At 40.8% G+C, this 3,224-nt stretch overlaps 1 pseudogene; it reads right to left on the reverse strand.

Moving 5' to 3' along the window:
* Nucleotides 1-2,470: 2,470 nt before the first annotated feature.
* Nucleotides 2,471-2,947, reverse strand: LOC103125710 (biogenesis of lysosome-related organelles complex 1 subunit 5-like; annotated as a pseudogene).
* Nucleotides 2,948-3,224: the final 277 nt, after the last annotated feature.

Genomic DNA, 3,224 nt, shown 5'->3' on the forward strand with positions numbered 1-3,224 from the left:
AAGTTCTATGTCTCCTCATCCCCAAAGATAACCACCATATTCTCTCAAGGTCTTAGAGAGGGGTTGGTTAGATTTTGTGTGTGCATTTTTTTAAAATTCTTTTTTCTTTTATTTTTAAAATTTCTTTATTGAGGGACTAATGGTTTAAAGTCATCAGTAAATACAACAGTTTGTACATGCATAACATTTCCCAGTTTTCCACATAAAAATACAATCCCCACTAGGTCCTCCTCTGCCATCGTGTTCCAGGACCTGAACCCTCCCCCCACCCCAAGTCTTTTACTTTGGTGCAATACACCAACTCCTGTCCAAGTTCTGCTTAGTGTTTTACCTTCTGATCTTGTTTTTCAACTTCTGCCTATGAGTTAGATCATCTCATATTCATCCTACTGTTTCTGACTTAGCTCACTTAACATGATTCATTCAAGCTTCATCCAAGATAGGCTGAAAAAGGTGAAATCAACATTTTTAATACCTGAGCAGCATTTCATTGTGTATATATACCACAGCTTGTTCAGTCACTCATCTGTTGTTGGACACTTGGCTTGCTTCCAGGTTTTTTTTTTTTTTTTTTTTAGCGTTCAAAGTCCATCAATTTATTTTGGATGACGACATCTCTGAGGTCCTCATATAACATATACAAACTCTTAAGGTAAAGTATTTATTATGTGAGGTGAACAAACACTTGATGAGCTCCGCCTCACTCACACAAAGTCCTCATGGATGCCACATCTGTTCAATGGTGTGCTGCCAGCTAATAGAATTCCAAAACCTGCCTATGGTACAAGGGGAATTTTCATTTCAGCTTCCCCTCCCATCCCATGTGTGGATATTTTTGGAAGTAGGGTTTTTCTTTCCATCCACTGAGAGAGAACTGTGAAAATTCCAATGTGCTGCAGTGTCACAGCCAGGGGCTCCTCTGAGCCCAAGTACCATGAATGATAGATGGACCTGTCAAGGCCACAGCAGCGGACAGAGAGAGAGCTGGCACAAGTTCATTGTGATTGAAAGAAATCTCAAATACTTATTTCATCTCTTCTATTAACTTTACTCACATTTTCAACATGCAGCCAAGAATGAAGCTTTGACAGAGAGCCATGAATTCACACAGCCCAGCATTGTCACTTGCCGGCAGCAACAACTCCTCAATGACATAGGAACATACATGCTTTTTCTTGAGCTTTTCTTCACTGAAGAGCAAGAAAAATATTTGAAGGAGTTCTCCATACCTCAAATCCATTTGCCATAAATCTCTTGAAATTATTGCATTTAATTTTGCTTGATTTATGGTAAATAAATAAGATCAACTTAGTTCCTTAACTAAAACAGTTAAGTGCAGATTTAAAAAAATCGCAGTGATGACAGAGTTAATACATATTTCACCACAAAATACCTGCTTATGAGAAGAGATGTTAAGCACTAAAAAGGATTTACATTTAACATGGAACGTCTGGCATGTAGGCAAATATTTATGTTTGATTTATAGCAGAAGTTGCACATGTTCAGAGGGACTCCCTGGCCCATTTTACTGGCCACTCACTAAGCTGCTGAAATATGTACAAATATTCTCTTACAAAACTTACCCATAGCAAAACAGACACAAAAATGAGGTAAATACTATGGGCAAGGTGATAGTCCTCAGAAAGTCTAAAAGTCAGATGTCTTTTTGGTAAACTTTTCCTTCCAAGCAAGTTTTAAAAGCTGTAACTATGAAGTGCTGGAAGGACTGAATTCTGTCTTGTCCACCAGTGAAGCATCCCCACTGTGCTACACTGAAACACCCCCCCTTTCCAACAGGCAGACCACCACAGCCATCAGCTAGAGGAGGGGCACAGGGTGAGCCTTGCCTCTTGTAGAAGTGCTTTCTGCTGACAGTGGATTTTTACATTATGTATGGAACAACATTTCTATTCTTGCAATAGTTAAGCAGGTTGTGACAGGTAGATGACATCTGTAAGTCACATGAATAAAATTCACAGTTGTCTAAGAGTCGATGAAAATGAGGACCAAATCTGACCAAAAAAGAGTAAACTTATCCCATTTTCTGCTTACTCTTCCCCATTCAAATAATCATATATAGATAGGCACTTAGAACTGGGAAGACAGAGCACTCTTCCTTTTTAAAATTTAACTCCGATACTAGTACAGGTTTTTTGCTCCTGATATGAGTGCCATTGAATATATTGCTAAGTTTGAAGCAGAGGCGAAGCGATTTGCTTCTTCTTCTAGCATTTGCCCTTCTTCCGTAGCCAGTCAACAGGTCAGGTTGAAAGCTGTCAGGAGCTGCTTGTTGCTGGCTTTGAAAGTGACTGGGATCCATGTGGATTCAGTCTGCTGGGAAGGATCGTCAGTTTCCCCAATGAATGGGTACTCACCGGATGCACCACGAGAAGGTTGATCCAATGCATCCCAGCGATTTGCTGATAACAGTTTTCAAAGGGGATGTAAATGTTTCTCCGAAGTTTGTTGCTGTCATGGTTCAGGTTTCTAAAAAGCTGAAAAATTTGCGAGATCCTTCCCCATCTGGGAATATTGCTCCTTAAGCTTCTCCATGGCCTTTCTGTATTCACTTCAGTCTGCTTTTTGTGTTGTTCTTTCATGAAAATTTCCCACTGGATCACATGCTGCTTTTCACTAGTTATTAAATGGTCATTATGAATCTTTCTTCGTTCCTGCTCCCTCTGTTGGAGTCTACAGACTGAATTAGTGGCTGTTTGCAATCTCCGGAGGACCGGGCTCAAGCTGCCCTGCATTGTTTCTCTACATCTGGGAAGTGTATGTTCATTTGTCTCTGGATCATATTCTTCAGATTCTCAAGAACCCGCATTTCTCGAAGACCACGTTTTTCTTCAAATTCTTTCACAAAATAACGAGTTTCACCTTGAATAACTGGTCTGTGGTCTAGTAGTCTTGAATGAATTTCAATGAAGTCTCGGTCGCTGTTCATTTCGGCCACTCCGCCCCTAACCCAAGATCTGCTGCGCCTGTGCACATGTATGCTGCCCATCTGGGCCCGCTTCCAGGTTTTGACTATTACAAATTTTGCTGCTATGAACATAGATATATACACAAACCTTTTTGGATGGGTGTGTTGGGTTCCTTAGGATATATCCCCAGGAGAGGAATTGCAGGGTCACAGGGTAGGTCCATTTCTAGCCTTTTGAGAGTCTCCACATAGCTCTTCACAGGGGTTGGACCAATTTACATTCCCACCAGCAGTGCAG

This window comes from Erinaceus europaeus, chromosome 9, assembly GCF_950295315.1.
Source record: "Erinaceus europaeus chromosome 9, mEriEur2.1, whole genome shotgun sequence".
NCBI lineage: Eukaryota > Metazoa > Chordata > Mammalia > Eulipotyphla > Erinaceidae > Erinaceus > Erinaceus europaeus.